Here is a 25821-nt window from a genome sequence, read left to right as displayed (position 1 = left end):
CATCCGTAGGACCGCCACAGCCAAACGCATGCACATCGACGAAGCCACCAACTGTCTGCAAGTTTGCCAAAAGCAATCGCCAATTGCACGCCCCATTGCAGCAGCAGCCAACAGCCAGCGCACCCACCAATCGCTCGCAAAAATGCCACTGACAATCGTCTGCTCGCAGCAGACACCAATTGCCCGTCCCACCTCTCCACCATCCGTGTATAAGACGAACCCCAATTTTTTGCATAATTTAAAAATAAAATAACCTCGTCTTACACATGGGAAAATACGGTAATTCAACAAAACCGATGGACTTTATCCACTAATATTCATTTACACCTTTGCCGCCGCCCCCACTGCCACCCCCTTGCCTCTTAAAGGTAAAGGGACCCCTGACCATTAGGTCCAGTCGTGAGCGACTCTGGGGTTGTGGCGCTCATCTCGCTTTATTGGCCGAGGGAGCCAGCGTACAGCTTCCGGGTCATGTGGCCAGCAGGACTAAGCCGCTTCTGGCGAACCAGAGCAGCGCACGGAAACGCCGTTTACCTTCCCGTCGGAGCGGTACCTATTTATCTACTTGCACTTTGACGTGCTTTTGAACTGCTAGGTTGGCAGGAGCTGGGACTGAACAACGGGAGCTCACCCCGTCGCGGGGATTTGAACCGCCGACCTTCTGATCGGCAAGTCCTTGGCTCTATGGTTTAACCCACAGTGCCACCTGCATCCCTTGCCTCTTAGCAGCCACTAAAAATCCCCTGCCCCCTAGGGAGCAGTACCACCCACTTTCAGAACCACTGAGCTAGATGCTCTTTGAGGTCGCTTCCATGTCTACAATTATAGGAAGGAGGGACTGCATCTGCTCCAGCCCCCCTTATCTCTCACATCTTTGCAGTTTCTTAATTGGCACAAGCACAAGGGTAGCAGGTGGGGCCAATTCAGACGGGCCCTGAGGACCACCCCGCAGCAAATCGAAGTTGTGCAACAGTTCTGCTCCTTTGATGGTGAACCTGTCACTTTGAAAAGATCTGCATCGACCTTGAACCCGGGATGGTTTTGGCATCCGCTCTGGGTTCCTTGTTCCTCAGGCAGTACTCCTCGCTGTAATGATTATGGGTTCAGGATCCGCAGCGTGTGACTGGCACACTCCCTTCCCCAGATTCCGGCCCCCACCCTGCCCCACCTAGACGAGGCTGGGCAAGAGGCCAGCAAGAAGAGGTTAGATTCGCTGGCAATGCTCCCCTTGTCAAATGCCCTGGCCTGAGACGGTCACCTGGTCCTAGGGCGAATCTGCAGATTTCAGTATCTCTTGGTTTCTCGCTCTTCCAGTCTTAAATCCAGTTCTCTCCATTCTGTGTTTTGGAGGGGAAGAGAAGAGCCCTCGTGAAAACCCACCAGCATCTTAGCGAAAATTTGTTCCAATGTTTGCATGTTCGCATGCAATATTGCAAAAAAAATTGCAAACCGATTTCCCCAAACATAATGCATTTCTGTATGATATTTCCCCTTGTACATTCATTTTTACGTACCCTTTACCCCACTGTGTGCATTTCTGTACACACTGCTTGGCTGGCGAACTACATTGCAAAATTCAGAGGAGTGCAATTTTTTCGGAGGACGGCTGTGTTTTGGTTCACCTATTGTTTCAGAAAATGTGAACTATGTAGGTCTGCCTTATTCCCTCAGGCCTTTTTAAAATTCTAATTACATTGTAAACCACCTAAAGAACTTTGTTTAGTATTCAGGATATAAATAATGTGTTTTTCCTCCAATGTTTTCCCCCCATTGGTTTTTATAATGTTTTCTTTATGTTTATCCATTTCATGCTGTGTGGTTTTACTTTATGCTGGCTTATGACTTTTCATGCATTTTGTAAAACAACAACAACACTGAGTTATGTTTATGCATTTTGTTGTGGTTTTTTTTGTAAAAGCCCCCAAGAGACTCTGCCTGATGGGCAGCCTTGAAATTTAATAAATCAATAAACTCAGGATAATGGTGGCTTATAATGAGCCAGACCAATAGCTCTAGGTCTAGCTCAGAGCTTTAAGAGCACCAGACCATAGCTATCATGACTAATAATAATAATAATAATAATAATAATAATAATAATAATAATTTATTATTTATACCCCGCCCATCTGGCTGGGTTTCCCCAGCCACTCTGGGCGGCTTCCAAAAGAATATTAAAATACTGTGATACATCAAACATTAAAAGCTTCCCGAAACAGGGCTGCCTTCAGATGTCTTCTAAAAGTCTGGTAGTTGTTGTTCTCTTTGACATCTGGTGGGAGGGCGTTCCACAGGGAGGGCGCCACTACCGAGAAGGCCCTCTGCCTGGTTCCCTGTAACTTGGCTTCTCGCAGTGAGGGAACCGCCAGAAGGCCCTCGGTGCTGGACCTCAGTGTCTAGGCAGAACGATGGAGGTGGAGACGCTCCTTCAGGTATACTGGACCGAGGCCGTTTAGGGCTTTAAAGGTCAGCACCAACACTTTGAATTGTGCTCGGAAACGTACTGGGAGCCAATGTGGGTCTTTCAAGACCGGTGTTATATGGTCTCGGCGGCCGCTCCTAGTCACCAGTCTGGCTGCTGCATTCTGGATTAGTTGTAGTTTCCGGGTCACCTTCAAAGGTAGCCCCACGTAGAGCGCATTGCAGTAGTCCAAGCGGGAGATAACCAGAGCATGCACCACTCTGGCGAGGCAGTCTGCGGGCAGATAGGGTCTCAGCCTACGTACCAGATGGAGCTGGTACACAGCTGCCCTGGACACGGATTTAACCTGTGCCTCCATGGACAGCTGTGAGTCCAAAATGACTCCCAGGCTGCGCACCTGGTCCTTCAGGGGCACAGTTACCCCATTCAGGACCAGGGAATCCTCCACACCTGCCCGCCTCCTGTCCCCCAGAAACAGTACTTCTGTCTTGTCAGGATTCAATCTCAATCTGTTTGCCGCCATCCATCCTCCAACCGCCTCCAGACACTGTCTGGTAGCCACTGTCTACAATAATTGGCAGTGGCTCTCAGTCTTTCAGGTGAGGGTATTTGCAAAGTAAGCGCTTTGCCGCTAAGCCTTGTGTGTGATGGTGTTGAACACTAGATAGAACACGAAAGGAAAAAGAAATTTGAAGGGAACATGGTACCAGTTCATGGCACATTCCATTCGGAACAGTGTTGCAAGTTTGATTATCAGATTAATCAGCACTCCTTTCACACTCCTTCATTTGCAATCAGTGCTTATCCCTATAACCCCCAGGCTGAAATCCTGCAACTTTTTACGCCAGAAATGTTCCGGTTTATTTTTGCCCTGCTTTCGTTGCGCTAGAGCCCTCCAAAGAGGGGAATTGTGCTCACATAGGGGAAGCAACGCAGGACAGAACTCAAGCAGAATAAACCCACTGCTACTATTGCGTCAAGAACATGTTGCGAAATGCACCCCCAATAAAACACCAGTCTGGAGGGGCCCTGGAGAGAAGGTTGGATCCAGACTTGTGGCTTGGGCCCTCGTATCTACGGGACCGCCTCTCCTGGTCTGCCCCGCAGAGGACCTTCAGGTCCATGAATAACCATAGTGATGGCTCCGGCCTGGTGGAATGCCCTGTCTCATGAGACCAGGGCCCTGCAGGATTTAACCCCCTTCCGTCAGGCCTGTAAGACAGAGCTATTCCACCTGGCCTTTAATTTGAATTCAGCCTGATCTTTTATTTCCCTTCTCTTCCCTCCCCCTCCCCTTTTATGAAGATCACCCACTCTGAGACCCCGCAGCTAATTCTCCCCTGGCCTCCTCACTGGCCCAAGTCGGACTAATTCAGCCAGCTAGCTCTGCTTTGCTTATTAGATAGATTTCCCCTAAATTGATTTCTGAACTTTGAATTTTATTGTTATTCATGTTTTTATACTGTTATTTTATGCCGCTTTTACAATTGTTTTAAATTTGTTGTTAGCCGCCCCGAGCCCGGTTTTTGAACCGGGAAGGGTGCGGTATACTTAAATTAGTAGTAGTAGTAGTAGTAGTAGTAGTAGTAGGGACGCGGGTGGCGCTGTGGGTAAAACCTCAGCACCTAGGACTTGCTGATCGTCAGGTCGGCGGTTCGAATCCCCGTGGCGGGGTGAGCTCCCGTCTTTCGGTCCCAGCTCCTGCCTACCTAGCAGTTCGAAAGCACCCTTATGTGCGAGTAGATAAATAGGTACTGCTCCGGTGGGAAGGTAAACGGCGTTTTCGTGTGCTGCGTTGGTGCTGGCTCGCCAGAGCAGCTTCGTCACGCTGGCCACGTGACCCGGAAGTGTCTCCGGACAGCGCTGGCCCCCAGCCTCTTAAGTGAGATGGGCGCACAACCCTAGAGGCGGACACGACTGGCCCGTACGGGCAGGGGTACCTTTACCTTTACCTTTTTATTATTATTAATGGTCCAAACCATGCCTACACAGAAGCAAATCCCACTGATTTTAGCGGGGCTTCCTCCCAGGTAAGTGGAATGACGATAGGAATGTGAGGGAGCTATGAAACTTTCAAGTTTTTAATGTTTAGTGTTTTATTATGTTTTTGCATATGCCGGAAGCCACCCAGAGTGGCTGGGGCAACCTAGTCACATGGGTGGGGTACAATTATTATTATTATTATTATTATTATTATTATTATTATTATTACAATTATTATTATTATTAAGGCTCTTAAAGTTTTAGGATCCACCAGAGGACACTAGGGAGAAGAGAACTGTGGTTGGCATCCATTTTGAGGGGTATAAAACGCAGCAGTTTGCCAGGTGAGATAAAAGTGAGTAAGAGGCGTCATGATAGAAGTCCGCAAAATTAGGCCTGGCATGGAGAATGTGAATAGAGAATTGTTATTTTTTTATCCCTCTCTCATAACACTGGAATTTATGGACATCCGATGAAGATGAAGGTTGGAAGATTCAGGGCAGGGAAAAGAAAGGACTTCTTCACACAGTGCATCGTTAAACTGTGGAACTCCCTGCCACAGCAGGCAATGATGGCCACTAGCCTGCATGGCTTTAAAAAGAGAAGGTTGGAGAAATTTATGGAGGATGAAAGGGCTATTGATGACTATTGGCTACGATGGCTATGCTCTGCTTTCAGGGCTGGAGGAAGAAATGTATCTGAATATCAGTTGCTAAAAACCATGGGGGAGGAGAGTGGTCTTGTGTTCGAATCCTGATTGCGGGTTTCCCATAATGGGCATCTGGTCAGCCCAGAACAGGATGCTGGACAAAATGGGCCATTATTAGGTTATCTGGGTTTTTTTACAAAATTTATTGTTTTTTTAAAAAAATCACCACACACAGTGTTGCCTTCCAAGACAAATACTGGTAATTTTATTGTTTTATTCCCTGTGTAAACCACTTTGAGGTTTTGGGGGTGTTTTTTTACAATCAAGTGGTATATAAATTTCATTAAACAAATAAAAAAATGAAATAAAAATACATGTAGAGATGTTAAGTCTTCTTAAGCTCATATTATATAGGAAGAGCGATTCTGCCTCCCTGCCTAAGATGATATTATCAAGCAAGTTAGGTCAGTTTCATGCGCTGGTTAGTTTAAAAAATTACCATGAATCAGAAGTGACTCGTTCCTCATCACAGGAAGAATTCCTTTGCTGGGGAAGTGACGCCCCCCCTTCCTTGTGGGGTGAAGCTCCCTTTAAACAACAGGTCATCTTTGCTAAGTATTTCTAAGATATTTAGGTCCCAGGTAGAGAAAAGTGCATGTTAGAATCTCATAAAGCAAATCAAGCCTTTTGTTATTTTATATTGATGTGTACAGCTTACAGCTTCAGGTTTCTTTTCACTTGCAAAGAGTAGAGGGGTGAGCCTGACAAAACACAAACCCACGGGGAAGTCCCATCTGCGGAACGCATCCCATTTCAAAACAACAACAATTTATTACTTATATCTGGGGTCAGCAAACTTTTTCAGCCGGGGTCCAGTCCACTGTCCCTCAGACCTTGTGCGGGGCTGGACTATATTCGGGGGGGGGGGGGATGAACGAATTCCTATGCCCCACAAATAACCCAGAGATGCATTTTAAATAAAGGGACACATTCTACTCATGTAGAAACACGCTGATTCCCAGACCGTCCACAGGCCGGATTTAGAAGGTGATTGGGCCAGATCCAGCCCCCGGGCCTTAGTTTGCCTACCCATGACTTTCGCTTTATAAGACACACTTTTCCCCTCCTAAAAAGTAAGGGGAAATGTGTGTGCGTCTTATGGAGCGAATGCAGGCTGCACAGATTTCGCTGAAGCCAGGAGAGCAAGAGGGATCGCTGCACGCCAATCCCTCTTGCTCTCCTGGCTTCAGGGCTAGCCGCCCGAAGCCTCCTGAGCGCAGCGGAAGTGCTCCTCCTGCTGCGCTCCGGAGGCTTCGCGTTGCTTTCGCTGAAGCCAGGAGAGCAAGAGGGATCGATCCCTCTTGCTCTCCTGGTTTCGCTTCGCTGGAGAGCCGCTGCGCAGCTTCCCCTCTCTGCGCAGCACCCCTTCAGCAAAGCGACAGGAGAAACGGAGCCCCTTCCGTTTCTCCTCCCGCTTTGCTGGAGAGGCGCTGAGGAGAGAGGGAGAGAACTTTTTTTTTCTTGTCCTCCTCCTCTAAAACTAGCTGCATCTTATGGTTGGGTGCGTCTTATACAGCAAAAAATGCGGTATACCCCACCCATCTGTCCTAGCCTCCCCAGCCACTCTGGGCGGCTCCCATTCGAATATTAAAAACACAATACAGCATTAAACATTAAAAACTTCCCTAAACAGGGCTGCCTTTTGATGTCTTTTAAAAGTAAGATAGTTGTTTATTTCCTTGACATCTGGTGGGAGGGCGTTCCACAGGGTGGGCGCCACCACTGAGAAGGCACTCTGCCTGGTTTCCTGTAATCTTGCTTCTCACAGGGAGGGAACTGCCAGAAGGCCCTCAGAGCTGGACCTCAGTGTCTCGGCTGAACGATGGGGGTGGAGGCTCCTTCAGATATACAGTGGTGCCCCGCAAGACGAATGCCTCGCAAGACGGAAAACTCGCTACACGAAAGAGTTTTCCGTTTTGGAGGTGCTTCGCAAAACGAATTTCCTATGGGCTTGCTTCGCAAGACAACAATGTATTGCGAGTTCCTGCTGGTTTTTTCCCTCCCCCCCTTTTTCTAAGCCGCTAAGCCGCTTATCAGCTGATCCGATCAGCAGATAAGCCGCTAAAAGCCGCTAAAAGCTGCTAATAGCGCTAATAGCGCTAATCCGCTAATCTGTCAATGGGCTTGCTTCGCAAGACAAAAAAACCTCTAGACGAAGAGAATCACAGAACGGATTCTTTTCGTCTTGTGAGGCACCACTGTACTAGGACTTTGAGGCGATTTAGGGCTTTAAAGGTCAGCACCAACACTTTGAATTGTGCTCAGAAACATACTGGGAGTCAATGTAGGTCTTTCAAGACGGGTGTTATGTGGTCTCGGCGGCCACTCCCAGTAACCAGTCTAGCTGCCCCATTCTGGATTAATTGCAGTTTCCGGGTTACCTTCAAAAGTAGCCCCACATAGAGCACATGGCAGTAGTCCAAGCGGGAGATAACCAGAGCATGCACCACTCTGCAGAGACAGTCTGCGGGCAGGTAGGGTCTCAGCCTGTATACCAGATGGAGCTGGTAGACAGCTGCCCTGGACACAGAACTGACCTGCGCCTCAATGGACATACCAGCCATGAGACAGCATAGCCAGTCTGATGGGTGCTAAATACCACCTCAACACCACCCTGTTCGACAGCTGAATGGACTGCTTTGAAAAGTAATGGACTCTCCTTCATCTAAGTTTTCTAAGCATCAGTCATGGATGCTTTAGCTGTGATTCCTGCATTGCAGGAGATTGGTCTGGATGACCCTTGGAGTCCCTTCCAAGCCTACAATCCTATTTTTATTTTTTATTTTTTTATTTTGTTTGCAACATAGTCCACAACCACTCATACATACATACAAACAAACCCACCTCCATTGACAATTGAATTATCAGAATTAAACTCCTATCCCCTTACACAAAGAAAACATAACATAATGATGAGTTGCGCAGATTTGGCTATATTGACATACAAATTGTGGGACAAGGACAACTGTGAGTTTAAGGAAGAATGGGAGCTTTTTACAAGTTATTTAAAAAGACAACAAAATGAATTGGGCTCCTTCGCAGGTTTTGAATAAACATACACAAATTTATTGGTTGATAACATGGTTGATTGATAATGTAAGGATATGTATAATTTTATAACATGCAGAGAATAATATGTGCTGAGAAATCAGAGAAAGGAGCTGAGGGAATTCTCGGGGGGGAGGGTTTGAAGGGGGGAAGCGGAGGAATAATGAATATGATATGTTTTGATAATTTGTTATGTTGAAATTGTTAATAAAAACTTTTTTTAAAAAAAGAAAAGAAAACATAACATAAAAATAAAAGACTTCCTTTATTCTGTAATGGCCTCCTTATTTCCTTCTTGTGTACTGTTTCTTTTATATGTGATTATTACAATTTTTCCTAATTATGACTTTTAAAACTGCAAAGTCTCCTATAGAAATGAATCGAAACAAGTCCAGGTGTATATTTTGGGGCACGGTTTGGTAAAGTATTCTCTGCAGGTTGCAGGTTGGTGCTATTAGCAGAAGGCAAACTGAGTTCGGTGGGCAGTGCCCCTGTTTGCTTTAATGCAGGGACGTCCCACTCCCAAGAGACTGTGATCTATAAAAAAACTAGCTGTGATCTACCCACTGGGGTTTTTTTCAGCTTTTTTAAGGGACCAAGTCTAAATTGTCAACCTTTTCTTAGGGGTGCAGGTCAAAGTTTTTGACCCTTTTTTAGGGAGGGACAGCTGATACTTCTGCCGCTTTTCTGGTGGGGCTGTGACATAAATTGATAAACAATAAGTCATCTCGCTAGTGGAAACTCCAACTTCCCTTCTTGAAATTGTGTGCGATAAAGGACAGAGGGAGGGGGCGAGGTCGAATGCTCCTCCCCCCGCCCCACAGACGAAAAAGAGCCAGCAATCGACTTCTAACAACTGGGGCTCGACCTGCCAATCGCGGTCAACCTGTTGGACATCCCTGCTTTCATGGATCAGCCTCCAATGGGTTGAGCATTAGGAAGAACACATGGGTGCTAAGAGCATTTGGACCATGCAATCAATAACCCAAAGACTCTGTCTTGCTGGCGTTATTCTCAGCTATCTGCACCGAGCAGGAGGCTGGACTCTCGATAGCCTTCGGGATGAACCAAACTCCATAATGCTAAGACTCAACCAAGTTTCACAGACACCTCTTCAATCTTTTCCTGCTTCCTCTTTCTTCTGTTGCTTCCCGAATGAAAGTTTTCTTGCACGCCACCCGAATCTCTGAGCGGTGAGAGATCGCAGGGGTTCTAGCGTTTGCCCAAGTTCAGTTTCCTTGGAATGAAGGTCAGCAGAGACCATGCCAGGGGTAGGCAACCTAAGGCCCGTGGGCCAAATGCGGCCCAATCACCTTCTCAATCCGGCCCGCAGACGGGTCCGGGAATCAGCGTGTTTTTACATGAGTAGAATGTGTCCTTTTATTTAAAATGCATCTCTGGGTTATTTGCGGGGCATAGGAATTTGTTCATTTCCCCCCCAAAAAAATAGTACGGCCCACCACATGGTCTGAGGGACGGTGGACCGGCCCATGGCTGAAAAAGGTTACTGACCCCTGGACTATGGCATCTTTATGATATCTGGTGTTATTTACACATATATACAGCCTGAGCGTGTTAGTATTTCACACCTCCCAAGCTGCAGATGAGATTGGTGTAAATCACATGCCTGTCTGGGAAGAGTGTGGGAATGTAAGACAGTCTTATCTCTTCCGCTGTATGTACTATTGTACAGTGGTACCTCTGATTAAGAACTTAATTCGTTCTAGAGGTCCGTTCTTAACCTGAAATTGTTCTTAACTTGAGGTACCACTTTAGCTAATGGGGCCTCCCACTGCCGCCGCCACGCCGCCATGGCGCAATTTCTGTTCTCATCCTTTGGCAAAGTTCTTAACCTGAGGTACTATTTCTGGGTTAGTGGAGTTTGTAACCTGAAGCGTATGTAACCTGAGGTACCACTGTGCTGTACTTTTGCTTTTACTTGTTCCTGTTCTTCTCTTGGAGCTGGAGAGAGAGGGTGCCATGATTCCTTTGTCTATACATAGTGTGTAAATATATACATAGATTAACTCTACGATGTCTCACGCTTCTTGCTGTGTTATGCTAGAAGATTAGTGTGCATATATCATTTGATATGGCACACAGGTGGCACTGTGGATTAAACCACAGAGCCTAGGGCTTGCCGATCAGAAGGTCGGCTCTTCGAATCCCCATGATGAAGTAAGCTCCCGTTGCTCTGTCCCAGCTTCTGCCAGCCCAGCAGTTTAAAATCACGCCAGTCCAAGTAGATAAATAGGTACCACTCCGGCGGGAAGGTAAACGGTGTTTCCGTGCGCTGCTCTGGTTTGCCAAGAGCAGCTTAGTCATGCTGGCCACATGACCCGGAAGCTGTACGCCGGCTCCCTCGGCCAATAAAGCGTGATGAGCGCCGCAACCCCAGAGTCGGCCACGACTGGACCTAACGGTCAGGGGTCCCTTTACCTTTTTATCATTTGATATATGTTGCTGAAGCGCACTGGAGAAGAAGGGAAATGCCTTTTCCAGAGCTGCGCATACCAGAGGACACTTGGAGTTCGGGGGCTGCAGGGGCACCCCAGAGCATTTCCCAACAATTTACACATACAGTGGTACCTCTGGATGAGAACGGGATCCGTTCCGGAACCCCGTTCGCATCCTGAAGCGAATGCAACCTGCGTCTGCGCATGCGTGGGTCGCGATTCACCGCTTTCGCGCATGCGTGTGTTGTCATTTTGAGCGTCTGTGCATGTGCGAGTGGTGAAACCCAGAAGTAACGCGTTCCGTTACTTCCGGGTCGCCGCGGAGCACAACCCGATAATGCTCAACCTGAAGCTCCTTCAACCCGAGATATGACTGTACAGTGGTACCTCGGGTCCATACGCTTCAGGTTACAGACTCCGCTAACCCAGAAATATTACCTCAGGTTAAGAACTTTGCTTCAGGGTGAGAACAGAAATCATGCTGCGGTGGCACGGCAGCAGCAGGAGGCCCCATTAGCTAAAGTGGGGCTTCAGGTTAATAACAGTTTCAGGTTAAGTACGGACCTCCGGAACGAATTACAGTAAGTTCTTAACCCGAGGTACCACTGTATATACAACCTGAGCATAGGATGGAGGGTCTCACAGCATTGACAGCCCAACAGACCTTGCTTCGCCATTGCTCACAGCTTTGGTTCCAGCACAGAGCAAGCGGGTCTCTGTGTCTTCAGCTTCCAGCTCAGCTCACGGACAACTCTCTGGGCGAAGGCGGCGTAGAGACAGGAGGCAAAAGCGAGGTTGTCGGGCTGGCGTCCTGGTAAGATTGCAGAGGAGTCCATCTAAACCACCGCTCCCTAGCATATTTCTTGCTAATGTGAGATCTCTTACCAACAAGATGGATGAATTGAGGCTGCAGGCAGCAAAGAACAGCCTTGTAAAAGATTGCTGCGTTTTATTTGTCATTGAGACATGGCTTCAACCGTCCATACCAGACACAGCTATTCAGTTGGAAGGCTGTGCGGTACATCGTCATGACCGAGGCATGGACTTCGGAAAAACCAAAGGAGGGGGGCTGTGTGTATATGTGAACAAATGCTGGTCCAATAATTCGAAGACTGTGGGCAGTCACTGTTCACCGGATTTGGAATATGTGGCTGTTAAATGTAGACCAGCCTATCTCCCTAGGGAGTTCACAGCTGTTATGTTAACTGGTGTGTACGTGCCACCAGATGCCAATGCCAACTTGGCTTTGGGATGCCTGCAGGACCTTATCAGCAGCCAGCAAGACAAGTATCCTGAAGCTGTGCACATCATTGCGGGAGACTTCAACCATGTTGAACTTAAAACAGTGCTCCCAACGCTCTATCAGCATGTGAAATGTCCCACAAGAGGGGACAAGACACTGGATAAAGTTTATTCGAATGTAAATCACGGCTATAGGGCTTTACAGCTGCCACACTTGGGCCAGTCCGACCATATGTCTCTGTTCCTGGTACCAGCATATATCCCAGTCAGGAAACGGGCTCCCACAATATTAAAATCTGTTAAAATCTGGCCTGAAGGTGCTATTCACCAGCTGCAGGACTGTTTTGAGAGAACCAATTGGGATATTTTCGATAGTTCAGACCTGGAGGAGCACACGGCGGCAGTTCTGTGCTATATCAATCACTGCACAGACACTGTCACTGTAAATAAATCCATCCGGTTTTACCCCAATCAGAAACCCTGGATGAATAGAGAGGTCCAGTGCCTGTTGCGGGAAAGGAACAGGGCTTTCAGGTCAGGCGAGGTGCAGCTTTACAGTGTAGCAAGAGCAAACTTGAGGAGGGGTATTCGACGGGCAAAATTGGATTATAGGCTGAGGATTGAGGATAATTTAAGGAGCAACAACACAAGACAGATGTGGCAGGGGATTCAGCATATTACCAACTACAAACCTAACCTTGGTGCTGTCGACGGTGACCCCTTGCTGGCGGAGGAGCTTAACCTCTTCTTTGCTCGCTTCGAGAAGGAGCCACCTGAGACGCCGGTATTACAGCCACCAGCCCATAGGGGCCCCTCATTCACGGTAGAGGAACATGAGGTGAGACAGGTTTTGAGGATGGCGAATCCGAGGAAGGCGGCTGGACCTGATGGCATCACTGGAAAGGTGTTGAAGGGCTGTGCGGATCAGCTGGCGAGGGTCTTTACTAAGATCTTCAATAAGTCCTTACACCAGTCTATTGTCCCACCCTGCCTGAAGTCGTCAACTATTGTCCCTCTGCCTAAAAAATCCACAATCAGTAGTTTGAATGACTATAGACCAGTTGCACTGACTCCAATCATCATGAAGTGTTTTGAGAAACTGGTGCGCCGTCACATTATTTCCTGTCTTCCATCAACTTTTGACAACTACCAGTTTGCATACAGAGCAAATAGATCCACAGAAGACGCCATCAATACCACTCTCCATGCTGCTCTGTCCCATCTGGAGCAGCCGGGGAGTTATGTGAGGCTGCTGTTTGTGGATTTTAGCTCTGCTTTTAACACTATCCTCCCCCATAGACTGGTGTCCAAGCTAGAGGCGATTGGACTCTCCAACTCCACCTGTCTCTGGGTTTTGGATTTTTTGTCAGAACGTTCTCAGAGGGTTAAAGTAGGGTCACACATGTCCACAGCCCTTAGCCTTAACACCGGCTCACCACAGGGTTGTGTGTTGAGTCCCCTGCTCTACACTCTCTATACGTATGACTGTACAGCCATCTATTCCAGCAACAAAATCATCAAGTTTGCTGATGACACTACGGTGGTGGGGCTCATTTCAGGAGGGGATGAGTCCGCCTATTGGGACGAGGTGGAGCGGCTCTGTGTTTGGTGTGGAGAGAACAATCTGGCTCTTAATACAGCTAAGACCAAGGAATTGGTGGTGGATTACAGGAAAAAAAAGGCGGACATTCAGCCCTTGTATATCAACGGGGAACGGGTGGAGAGGGTGGCGGAATTCAGGTTTTTGGGAGTAGCTATCGATCAGGGCATGACTTGGAGCGCACATACCACCGCTCTGGTGAAGAAGGCCCAGCAGAGAATTTATTTCCTCAGACTTTTAAAGAAGAACAATCTGAGTGAGAGACTGCTGGTGTGCTTCTACCGAGGCTCCATAGAGAGCATTCTTACATACTGTATTTGTGCTTGGTTCTCCGGTTGTACAGCTAGGGAGAGGAAGGTGCTCCAGAAGGTCATAACCACAGCCCAAAGGATTATTGGTCATCCTCTCCCATCTTTGGAAGAACTGTACGGTTCCCGTTGTCTTAGGAAAGCAAATAACATCCTGCATGATTCATCTCACCCGGGACACGGTCTGTTTGCACTACTGCCTTCTGGCAGGAGATATAGAAACATCAAGTCAAAGACAAATAGACTGAAAAACAGTTTCTATCCAAGAGCTGTGGCCTTTTTGAATGCTGTAACTCGATAGTGTGACCTGGGAGTTTGATGGGTGTGGTGTGGGTGTGGCTGGAATGTGGTTTGTTTGGTTGTTGTTGTTGTTTTGCTTTTGATGTTTTAAGGGATGGCATCCAATTTCGTTGCACTTTGTACAATGTTGCACTTGTGTAATGACAATAAAGAATCTATTCTATTCTATTCTATTCTCCTTCTTCTACCTAGCAGCAAAGTGCGGGCGTGGAGGAAAAGCTAAGATGGCCCCGTCACTTAGTTGTATCTCTTGCAAAGGAGCTCATTCCTTTTTTTATATATTAATTTTATTTTTAAAGGTTTTACATACATTTTTATTTGCATTAGTCCACAAACAATCTCAGTATTTTATGGGGGTTTTTCCAACCCCTGAACGTCTCCCCACCCCTCTCCCCAGTTTCAAATAATTATCTCTTCTCTTTTCTGCATCTAAATACCTTAATCCAAACTATTCAATTTCCTTTTTAATATCCTTTGTCAAATTACAAGTGCTAGTCCAATCCTGCTAACGTCTTGAGATATTTGCAGTGTTCCTTCATATGTTCTATAAAGTTAGGCTGTTCTTTTTTAAATTTATTGTCCTCTTGGTGTCTAATCTTCCCAGTCAATTTTGAAATTTCGGCATAGTCCATCAGTTTCAGTACTGTATCCATTCTTCTTTCAATGGGGTTCTTTCTTCCTTCCATCCCTGGGCATACAACATTCTTGCCATTGTCATCACATATATAAATAGATCCCTTTTCGGCAAAGGAGCTCATTCTTTTGGGATGATGATGAAGACACTTAAATGGCCAGCTAAGGCCATTGTCTTGCTTGCCTGTCCGGTTCCGCAACTCAGGGCAACATCCAGACTGACCCACCTAAGTTCCTAACAGTATGAGTTATGAACAGTCTCACACATACACACAAAAATATTTTAAAGGTTCAACACTGGGTGGTTTTAATGGTGGTATATAAATTTAATAAATAATAAATTTAATAAATAACAACAACAACTGTGACTGTGCGGCGGGGATCATTGTTTTATTATTATTGTGTCATGCATTTTGTGGTTTTTATGTTGGTAAACTCTCCTGTGATCTTTGGGAGAAGGGTGGGATATAAATTTAATAAATAGTAATAGAAAGGAAGGAAGGAAGGAAGGAAGGAAGGAAGGAAGGAAGGAAGGAAGGAAGAAAGAAAGAAAGAAAGAAAGAAAGAAAGAAAGAAAGAAAGAAAGAAAGAAAGAAAGAAAGAAAGATTCATTACATATGTTTAGGGACCAGGGGGAAATATTTCTGTATAACCAGGCCTTTGGCTGATTAACATTATATCACCTTTTAAATGTGTTTTATTATGTATTTTCCCCATTTTGTAGTTTCATGTTGTGAACTGCCTTGTGGTGTTCAGATGAAGGGCGGTATACAAATTTAATATATTATTATTATTATTAGTCATTAACCCTATGAAGGCAGCTGGAACTACGCAAAAGATTTTAATAGAATGAAGACTCAGACTGGACTACCCTACAATTAGACTCTTTCAAACAGAGGACTGTCCTTTCTTAAGTAGGACACCCAGCCACCCTATGATTATAAGCATTCAGAGTTGCTAAGAATATAAATGTTAAAGGGGAACTAATGCTTGCTATCCTGATCTCCATTGATCTGCATGTGTATGTGATTATTCCTCGTCAATTAACACTCCAGTTGGAACTATTGTATTTCGGGGCAACAGAGACATCTGCTGGGAACTGTGGTGGAATGCATGCTGGTTACACATGGATTTTCATTCACACCTTTGGTACATTTCTTTAAATTAAAATATCAGATATAAGAACATAGGAACATAGGATGAGTTGGCCCATCTAGCCAACCTGTAGAGAACTAGCAAGCAGGAACCAGGAACTGGTTTCATCAGTTTATTATTATTATTAAAAAGATGAAAAGGGAAATCATTTTCACAAGATAAATTTAACTCTACTGAATTTGTTTCACCACGTGGAAAACAGACACAGCTGTAAACTTTAAACTGGACCTTTTACTTGAGATTTAATTTCTAGTTACAACAGAAGCAAACGAGAAAAGTAAAAGGGAGATTAAATAGATTACTCAGGAGTAGACCATTGAGCGTTCTGTTTTTGGGTGCACAAACCATTCAGTGACTGATTTTACCTCAGTACTGTTGCAGGAATTTATGAATACGTGGGAGGGGGGGGTTGCCCCTCCAGCAGGTATCATGCACATGCAGCCCACTACCAAAACCAGCACACTTACTTTTGTGATTTGTCCCCACAAAGCACTTCATCGCAGTTTCTTCCTATCTATTCAAAGGGCCTCTGCTGCACGATATACCAAATGTAAGAATCCACTGATAAATGTATCTATGTACTGGGTCACTGGGAAAACTTCAGGAATGCATATAGACATGTGAGCTCAGCTTCTCAGCAGCCCCTCTGCCTGAGTGATAATTCCTGGCATCCTGATACCTGAGTGCCAGACAGGTAGCCATTCCAGAAATAACAAACCCAGATGAAGACAAAAGGGTGTGATTAACTAGGCTGGGAAACAGGGAAATGTAAATATCTTTTTTGTTACATTTGATGGGTGTTTGGTGGAGGGCAAGGAGAACCGTGGGGCAGGGACCAGGATGCTCAGATTACTGCCACCCTTAATCTCAGGGCTGTCCTTTGAGCCCCATGTAGAGCAAAAGATTTGGTCCTGTCTAACTTTGCAATTCCATGATTCTGTAATCTAAAGGCATTGCTTTCATGGGGAAATCATTCTCTGTGCACTCAAACACAGTTCAAACACATTCAAAGGTTTTAATAAAAAATAATCTTTATTAAATATTTTTCCAGATGAAATACATTGTTTCCGAGAGATTTGCATGGGGAAATCTTTTCGATTCCGCAATAATAAGGGGCAGTGGGGTGAGGGAGGCCAGGGCCACATCCACACCATTTCATGCGCTATGAAGCTGCTTTAAACACTCATGGCTTCTTCCCCCAAAGAATCTGGGAGCTATAGTTTGAAAAGGGTGCAGAGAGTTGTTAGGAGACCCCCTGTTCCCCTCCAAGAGCTACAATTCCCAGAGTTACCTGGCAAAAAGGGAACTCTACCCCTACCCCTACCCCTGATGCTAACCCTAACTCTAACTCTAACTCTAACCCTAACCCTAACCCTAACCCTAACCCTAACCCTAACCCTAACCCTAACCCTTAACCTTTAACCAGAGCTAAAATTCCCAGAGTTTCCTGACAAGAAGGGAACCCTACTCCTTGTCGGATTCTCAGGCTGCAGTCAGAGGTAACTGGCCATTCTCCAGGCATTCGGCTTGAGATCCTTGTTGACCTCCCCGTCTGCGTCTCCCGGCAGGATACAGGCGAGGTCACTATCGGCGATCCCACTCAGCGTGAGAGGGACACACCTCCTCCTCCCTGCTTCCCTCAGGGGGGGAAAGAGACAGACAGAAATCTTTTTACATGTCTTTATTTCTGTCATTGCAGCAGTACAGAGAAAACACGTCTGCACTCTCCAGTCTCCAACAGTAGAGAGAGAAAAAACTCCGCCCCTGTACTTCCAGTACAGGTCAGATGACACTCTGAGCTAACATCCGGTGCTCAGCACAGTGAATAGACTGCCCCTTTGTTCCAATGGTACAGTCCCAAACATCAACATCCTGTTTTGCATTCCAGCAACTTGCAGCTCGCTCTTGCATTGCTGCTTTTTCCTGACACTCCTACCCCCTAACCAGAACTACAATTCCCAGAGTTCCCTGAAAAGAAGGGAACCCTACCCCTACCCCTGACACTAACTCTAACTCTAACGCTAACCCTTAACCCTTACCTAGAGCTACAATTCCCAGAGTTTCCTGGCAAAAAGGGAACCCTACCCCTACCCCTGACGCTAACTCTAACGCTAACCCTTAACCCTTAACTAGAGCTACATTTCCCAAAGTTCCCTGACAAGAAGGGAACCCTAACCCTACCCCAACTCAACCGTACCCCTACCCTACTCCTACTCCTAAGCCTAAGCCTAACCCGCCTAACAACTCTCTGTCCCCTTAACCACCTACAGTTCCCAGAATCCCTGAGGGGAAGCCATTCCTGTTCAAAGCGTCTTCATAGCACTTCCAATGGACGGACGGTGCGCCTAATGTGGCCTAATGTTTCCTCCCTCTTTTTCTTCTCTCTCCCCACTGCCCCATCACTTGCAATGCAGCAGATGTCCACCTGCAGTCTGCCTTCAAAGCTCCTTCTCTCAGGTACGGCAACGGCCTTGTCCATTGCTCACTGCCAGTATTTCGCATTCATTTCTCCGATGTAAATAGGGATGTCCTGTGGTTCTCTTCATGATTTTGGACTTGGGGAAAACCTCACCGGCTCCGGACATCCCTGTAAGGCAAAGGCAAACAGGTGAGTGGGATGGCCCCCATCCAACAGCGTCCCCCCAGATTCCTCCTCTGTTTGGCTGCCTGTTAACAAACAAGGCTTCCAAACCCCTTTGCATCCATCTCAGCCAGTGTAGCCTTGCGGCCTCCACTAGCCTGAACGCAAACTCTTCCAGCAACCACCCACCAGCTGCAGCCTCGCCAGGTCCATTGCCAGACATCAACCAGCTTCAGAGCTGAATATCAGTCGCCTTCAAGTAGCGATCCCACCAGCAAGTAAACTTTGTACAGTGGTGCCTCGCAAGACGAAAAGAATCTGTTCTGAGAGTCTCTTCGTCTAGCGGTTTTTTTGTCTTGTGAAGCAAGCCCATTGACGGATTAGCGGATTAGCGCTATTAGCGGCTTTTAGCAGCTTTTAGAGGCTTATCGGCTTAGCGGATAAGTGGATAAGCGGTTTAGCGGCTTAGAAAAAGGGGGGGAGGGGAAAAAACCCACAGGAACTTGCAAGACATTTTCGTCTTGCGAAGCAATCCCATAGGAGATTCGTTTTGCGAAGCACCTCCAAAACGGAAAACTCTTTCGTCTAGCGAGTTTTCCGTCTTGCGAGGCATTCGTCTTGCGGGGCACCACTGTACTTGCCTTCTCCTTGCTCCGCAGCATCCCAGCACTGGGCGATTGCCTCCTTCCGCTTGCCAGCTTGCTGCCACGGGGCAGGAGACCACCAGGGCTGAGTGCTACCGAGCTGCTCATTTCTCTCTGGGGAGGGCAACTGCCGAGGCTTGCGCCTTGGCCCACGTTTATACCTGCTCAGCTGCCAAATGCTTTTGTGGCATCACAGTCAACCCACAGACAATGGCAGCAGCTGGGGAGGCATCACCATCACACCCTCAGCCCTCACCATGGGGGGTGCAGTTCAGCGGCCACCCCACCCCCCACGTTGTGCCAATATCTGTGAAGGCCACACTGGAAACCTAAGGGGGCAGGAGGGGACATTTTTCAGCCCAGGGGCTGCATTTCCCTCCACAGAACACTAGTCAAATGCACAAGCCTTATCTTTGCACAGGAAGCTGTGCAAGGAATGACATGCAGAGAGAAAGTTAGCATCTCAGTAAAGAAGCACTTTTTCACCAATCAGTCAGTCAGTCAATCAATCAATCAATCAATCAATCAATCAATCATTTATTGTATTTGACTAAAAGCCATTACAGATCCAGTTACAAAAGCATCAAACCCAAAGACCCAAATTATAGCTCCAAGATTCATTTGCTCTTCAGATATCTGGGCGCTCCTTTTTTCAGCTTGTCATAGTCTGCATTCACCGCATAGAACTGAAAGAGGGCAGCACGGTTAAGCGTCATCTCCAGCTTGGACTACTACCATGTGCTCTATGTGGGGCTACCATTGAAGGTGCCTTGGACTCTACAACCTTTGCCGCAGTGGGGGAAAGGATCTCTAATCATTCAACTTTAATGGGCTTAAAAGCAATTTTGCAGAAAGAACCACAAGTCAATGGCAGAAACTCAGGGATCTCTCCTGCTTATTCAGTCAGAGTTTAGAAGATTGAACTGGAGAGGAGAATGAAGAATCATAGAAGGAACCCAAGGGTCATCTAGTCCAACCCCAAATGCTGTGATCACACACACCAGGCCTTCCAAAGCTGAAGCTTATTATTCCTCCCACCAAATGGCCATTATTATTATTATTAGCCCATCTTCCGTAGATTTCAGGGATGGGGCTGATGGGAGTTGGAGTCCCAACAATCTCTCCTGGACACCAGGATTCCCATTCCTGGCCTATAGGATAACCAGCATCATAACCCTAGTTAAGTATTTCATACCATACCTTGTACTGGTCGTTGGGTCACAGCTTGTTCCAAGGCTCTGGGTTGCTCTTTTTGTCTCAGCCAAGCAGAGAAACGTGACAAGAGGCAGACAGCAAGGAGTACATCTTTGTAAGAAGAAGAAAAACATACAGCATAAAGCGTAACGCTCTGTCCAACTGTTGGCACGTGGTTCTCACCAAATTTAACAATCATGGCCTCCTCAGTGCCACCAGAAGAGCACACTTCTTTTATAATGTGGGATGTAAAAAAAGTCCATCTTACCACAAGTATTTGTAAAAGCCCTTTAAAGCCAGTTAACGCATAGTTACCTAAATGCAAGGGCAGCTTCTCACTGCTTTGCACCAGAGACAGCAGCAAGTTTGTGAGGCAGTGCTGGACAGAACTCGATGTTGGCAACCCAATCCTACACTTTCTCCATGACAGGCCCCTGCTAGACTTTGTGCTTTCTGCTCAGACAGTTCATTGGCTTGACTCTCTTCCCAAATACCCTTTTAGCTATGCTGTACCGCTCATTGCAATGCCTTGGATACAACTTGGCTGAGGAATGGCAATGCTTATATGGTTGGTTTTCTTACTCTAAAGCTAAGAAGCTGATGCTAATGTTTTACTGTGGTTTTATAATTTGTTTTATAACTATTATTATTATTATTATTATTATTATTATTATTATTATTATTCTACCTCTGGAGCACGGCAGGCCATATTTTATTCAGGTGGTGCTTTAAGATGCAACACTTAAAGAAGTGGCAAAAGGTCTGCCCCCAAGGAGCTTGGAAGGGTGCTTATCAGCCTGGCCCAGCCAGGCCACCAGTCCCTGCCACTGGGTCCCCAGACACTCTTCAGTGGCAGTGTCGCTTCTGAAAAGAAGCCAAGCTCACGGGGGCCACCAGGGGGCGCATTGGAAGATGGCCGACAATAACATCTTTCCGACCCACACGAGGTAATTAAGAGGCTGATATGGGCGTATGCAGCCTCCCTTGCCCTCCCAAGGGAATGGGGGGGGGGACTGCCTTGCCAGCTGTGTCCATAATTCACCCCCGGATTCGAAAGAAGGGGGTGAGGACACTTGGCACGAAACCCTCGGGTGAGGTCGGCTCTCCCTGACGCTGTCTCTAAACGCGCACTGGTTCGCATTAGCTCGAAATATATAATTGGAAATATATAATTGGAAAGAAGCTAGTGCACATACATCAAGTGAAGATCGGGAGTAAAGACTGCTGATTAATGGGATCTCTGTGAGCGGAGCAACGGGCTGGACAAATAAATCAAGTGAAGAATCATCATTAAAAGACTGGTATGTTGGAGTGAAACGGAAAGGAGGGGGAGGAAAAAACTTTTCTTATTTTGTCTTATGTGAGTACCAATAACCCTCCCCTCCAGAGAGAAGAATCATTGCTAATTACTAATCACAAGCAGGAGTTAAGAACTGTGTGGAAATGAATTACTGATCAAAGAGAGGACTGGTGGAAACATCGGGGAATGGAAAGAAAGTTTTATGATGCAGTTACAAATGGAGTTTCGTTAAGACAGGCTTGCCCATAGGAGGACAAAGGGGAGGAGGACCAGGGTCATCGGAATGTGAATGTATGGTTATCGGAATGTGATCTGGACCTGGCAGGTCCCCCTGAGATATAGATTGGCAAGCCTGTGGAAATCAACGGACAGACTGTGGGAATGTTCTTTACGGAGGTGTGGAAGTGGCGTCTGTCCTTTATGTGATATGACTCTTGGAGAGTGTAAAACCCACACAGAATATGTTTGCTTTCAACCCGCTTGTGAAGATTATCAGAGATCACAAAGAAAGGAATATATGATAACAACAAGAAGATGAGGAAAATAATAAAGAGACTATCTGGACAGAACTGGATAGAACTGTTTAATTAAAGCAGCAGCAGCAAGAGTGAAGTTTGGATCCCTTTCGGAGCTTGAAGTATGGGTACCCCCAACAAAAATTTTAAAAATCTGGCTATATAATTTGGAACTAATGTGATTTGGAATTAATGTGATTTGATTGGCCTGTTAATAAAAATTATATTTTTTAAAAAAGAAGCCAAGCTCACTCCCATCCACTCAGGCCACGGATCTCTGTGGCTAATTCTGAGTTGCGTAAAGTGGTGGGCAGCTGCCACAGATGGGAGTCCAGCTTAGGCCCCATTCAAAAGCGCTGCCTCGCATCCATCAGTGAAGGACACCCAGGGGCCACTGCGAGGCGGGGAGCACGTGATGTGGTTTTGCGGGGATGGCAGTTGTCAGCACCATGCCAAGGGCTGATCCTGCCCTGAGGGGTGGCACTTACCTGACACCAGGGTTGCAAAGAGCAAGGCGCATGATGCACAGGCCGGTCCCTCCGATTCCAATCAAGACGAACAGAGGAATCAGCTGTGATAAACAGAACGTTTTGAGATCAAAAGCCGAAGTTGAAAACCAGAATAAGTCACCTAAGATAGTGTGCGTGGGAGCAGGGACGCGGACTTAGAAAAAATATTGGGGGGGCCCGGGAAAGCTCATGAATAATAAATAAGCTCATGAATATGCAAATAAAGTGGCTCCGGCCCTAAATAGGGCAAGCCACGCCCCCCCAGCCAGCCGATTGGCTGGCTGGGAGGTGTGGCCAGTCGGGATTCCCCTGTTCTCGCGGGATTTCCGGCAGTGCCTCCGATTAGGGCGCGCGGCTGGCTGGCTGGCGAAGGAGCAGGTGGGGAGGAGGCGGGGGACGGCGGCGGCGCTCTGCTGGAAGGGCGCCCGCCCGAGATTATTGGGGGGGCTGAGCCCCCCCAAAAATTTTTTTGAGGGGGCTCGAGCCCCCTCAAGCCCCATGGAGTCGGCGCCTATGCGTGGGAGAGGTCAACTACGAATGACACCAGATTCAGGTGGAAGGCCATGTTGATCTGTCATAGTCATAATAAATAACAAGATGAAAAAATATTTTTTAATAATTCCAGTTGCACCTTAAAGATCAACTCAATATAAGTTTTCAAGGTATGAGCTTTCGTGTGTAATACACACTTGGTCAGATACTTCAGCCTTATAACTGTTGAGGACTGTTATGGCAGTTGGTTCCACAGGGAAGGGCAAGGGATTCTTAAAGCAATAGATGACCAAAATTAGCTTCTAACTGCCTTCTATACAAGATATTAAAGTAGCTGTCTTGTTGCAGAAGAATTTTAAAAATACCCTTGAAAGAGAAGTTGCTGAATTACAACTCATTACTAAACTAAAAACTATGGAGAGACCTGATCTGAATGGAGATATTGGATTCATGTCCCATTATACATACTAAAGCTAAATTACTGGAATTATTAAAAAAGATCTTTTCATCTTTCATCTTGTTATTTATTCCGAATGACACCTGGAAGTCTGCCGTGGAGGGGTGCAGAACATTATATCCCAAGAGTATCTCTCGTTGCCCATTTCATAGCTTCAGCAAGCTTGGCTCCAAAGCGGCCGTCAGTCGCGGCTCCCGGTCTCTTAGTGCAGCCTCCTCCAGCTAGCACTGAGATGGTTTTTGGCCTTCGTTCTCCTTCTTTTTCCCAGCATCTTTCTCCAAAAAATCAAGCCTCCAGTAAAACAATGCTTTTCCCTGTCACCTCACACACCTCGGCAAACCCCCGTTTTGCACAGACCTGAGAACCTTCTTAAATACGTAGATGCCCGGCCATTATTTCATCTTGGCTTGCATTCAGCCAGCTTGACCAGGCTGGTTTGAATAAGCTGGTGAAGTTCTGTAGCTTGCATTTTCCCTTACTATCCCAAATATTAGCTACCGTATTTCTTGCTCTATAAGATACACTTTTTTCTTCCTAAAAAGTATGGGGAAATGTCTGTGCTTCTTATGGAGAGAATGCATTGTCCCTGGAGCCGAATTGCCCAGGGGCGAAAAGCAGATTGTTAAGTTGTAGGTGAACATATCAGACGACACAGTGATTCTTCAAACAGCTCTTGTTTATTCACAGGTCAGAACAGAACTGAACTGAAGGGTTCAGCCAGCCTGGTTATATAGAGCTCCACTACAAAGCAACTGTAACAACTTTCTGTAACTATCCAATCACTGAACGTCACTTTCAATCCCTTATTTGCATATGTGGACCTGAGTGAAAAGAAGAAGAAGAAGAAGAAGAGTTTGGATTTGATATCCCGCCTTTCACTCCCCTTCAGGAGTCTCAAAGCGGCTAACATTCTCCTTGCCCTTCCTCCCCCACAACAAACACTCTGTGAGGTGAGTGGGGCTGAGAGACTTCACAGAAGTGTGACTGGCCCAAGGTCACCCAGCAGCTGCATGTGGAGGAGCGGAGACACGAACCCGGTTTCCCAGATTACGTGACTACCGCTCTTAACCACTACACCACACTGGCTATCTACAGTATCCCCCTGCTGGCCCAGGGTGAGAACTTCAGTACATAACACAGATCATGCTCTCTCTTTTTTGCTCTTTTTTTTGAAAGAGGGAAGGGGGTGTTGAAAGGAAGCCACTGATCGCAAACGATCGGAAGCGAGATAAGGGAGGCTAGAGATAAAGGAGGCTGCCTGGGAGGGGGGGAGGTAAAAGCTCATGGATCCTCAGGATTTTTGCATTGGGTCACTCTAAATTCACCATCAGATCACATAGCATGTCCATGGCTACAGCCTGCACCAAAAAAATCACGCATACACTGTTGCATGGGGCCGCAATGGTGCAAAAACGTGGTTACAAAGCACGGATCCACATGGATCCTCAGGATTTTTGCATTGGGTCACCCCAAATTCACCATCAGATCACATGTCTGTGGCCACAGCATGAACCACAAAAATCATACATCCACTGTTTCGTTCAGAATATTTTTTTCTGGTTTTCCTCCTCTAAGAACCTGGTGCTTCTTATGGTCAGGTGCATCTTATGGAGCGAAAAATACGGTAGATTCTGACATTCATGAATTTATTTATAACTATGTGAAGGAACACCTCTTCCCGTGTACCAACTCCCCTCTGCTGTGTTTTCCTGAGGCCTTAGGCTGAATGATGCCCCCACTGTCAGAAGCACAGTAAAACCGCTTTGAGGTTTGGGGTTTTTGTTTTGTTTTGTTTTAAATCAAGCATTATATAAATTCTTTTAAACAAATAAATAAATAAAATCCAGGGCCTTCTCAGTTGTGACACCAAACTGTGGGACTGCCCAGCTAGCTCTCTGCCTACTGTTAGAAAATAAATAAATTGGTATTTATATTTATGTATCGCCCAATTGCAAAATATCCAGAATGTGTGTACAGCAATATAAAAAAACATTCAAAGCAGTGCAGAAAAATCTGCAAAATGGCTGGGTACTGGGGAAAAAATGGTTCAAGCCACTGTTGCATAGGCTTGTGGGCATAAATAAGTCTTGATGAAGCGGGAAATTTAATTCAGGGAAATTTAATTCTATATATACATATAGAATAGTAGCCAAAATTGAAAGTATCTGAAGCATCCATCCAATTCAGATCAACAGTCCACTCCAGTTGGACTTTAAAAGACAATCTCTGGTTCTGAATTAAATTTCCAAGGAGCTCAAAGGACAAGATCCATCTCT

At 46.3% G+C, this 25821-nt stretch overlaps 2 long non-coding RNA genes across 3 annotated transcripts; both read right to left on the bottom strand.

The window, feature by feature from the left end:
* Positions 1 to 145: 145 nt before the first annotated feature.
* Positions 146 to 22732, bottom strand: LOC308588847. Its single transcript, XR_014008925.1, has 3 exons — positions 20279 to 22732; positions 5551 to 5672; positions 146 to 1337 (listed from the first exon to the last, which is right to left on the bottom strand). It is a non-coding gene; the product is annotated as an uncharacterized lncRNA (long non-coding RNA).
* LOC308588835 lies at positions 16863 to 18614 on the bottom strand. 2 transcript variants are annotated; one of them, XR_014008910.1, is made up of 2 exons: positions 17887 to 18614; positions 16863 to 17207 (listed from the first exon to the last, which is right to left on the bottom strand). It is a non-coding gene; the product is annotated as an uncharacterized lncRNA (long non-coding RNA). The 2 variants fall into 2 exon arrangements; XR_014008911.1 differs by having other exon boundaries at positions 16863 to 17197.
* Positions 22733 to 25821: the final 3089 nt, after the last annotated feature.

This window comes from Podarcis bocagei (assembly GCF_964188305.1).
Source record: "Podarcis bocagei genome assembly, chromosome: 6".
Lineage (NCBI taxonomy): Eukaryota > Metazoa > Chordata > Lepidosauria > Squamata > Lacertidae > Podarcis > Podarcis bocagei.
Note: the sequence above shows the minus strand (reverse complement) of the source record. Positions and strands in the feature narration are given on the sequence as shown.